Source organism: Pteropus medius, unplaced genomic scaffold (genome assembly GCF_902729225.1).
Source record: "Pteropus medius unplaced genomic scaffold, Ma_sr-lr_union100, whole genome shotgun sequence".
In the NCBI taxonomy this organism is placed as follows: Eukaryota; Metazoa; Chordata; class Mammalia; order Chiroptera; family Pteropodidae; genus Pteropus; species Pteropus medius.
In genome coordinates, this window is record NW_024343734.1 from 444,677 (window position 1) to 445,302 (window position 626).

Consider the following 626-nt stretch of genomic DNA (forward strand, 5'->3'; position numbering starts at 1 on the left):
AAAGGAGGGATGTGGAGCGAGGTACTGTGCCTAGCTTTGAGCTTAACTTTATCCCCACGGTTTGGGAAACGTGTTAAAAACAAAACAAAACAAAACAAAACATAATTCAAATATCGATTCCAGTGAGTTCAGCTCTAATGATGATGATGATGATAATAATAATAATAACAACAGCAGCAAACACCTACAGTATACCAGGCACTGCTCTAAGTGTCGTGCATGGAGTAACTAATGAAAACTATAATGATATATTAATTATATTAATAATAATTATAATAATTCTTATAACAACCTTATGAGGTGGGTCCTCTTGTTATCCCCATTTTACAGAAGGAAAAACTGAGGCTCAGAAGGTCGAGTGACTTGCCCAAGGTCACACAGCCCAGAAGGGACAAAGCCAGGATTTGCACCCTGGCAGTCTGGCCCCAGAATCCAGAACTCCCGGATCCCTGAAAACATTACGAGGACCCTCCGCCTGGAAGGGGGGCGCTCACTCCCACCCTCGGCGACCTCTGTCCTCCAAGCCGGCTCACCCCGGGCTGACCTCGAAGGCTGATAAACGACCCCTGACCCCTCGCCAACCCCGAGTGTGCTCAGGGCCCCGGCGGCGCCCCGCGTCTGCGCTG

The 626-nt window shown here is 48.2% G+C and overlaps 1 protein-coding gene across 1 annotated transcript in view; it reads right to left on the bottom strand.

Moving 5' to 3' along the window:
* The window catches only part of GRIN2D (glutamate ionotropic receptor NMDA type subunit 2D), a 33,332-nt gene that overhangs the window by 12,341 nt on the left and 20,365 nt on the right, over nt 1-626 (bottom strand).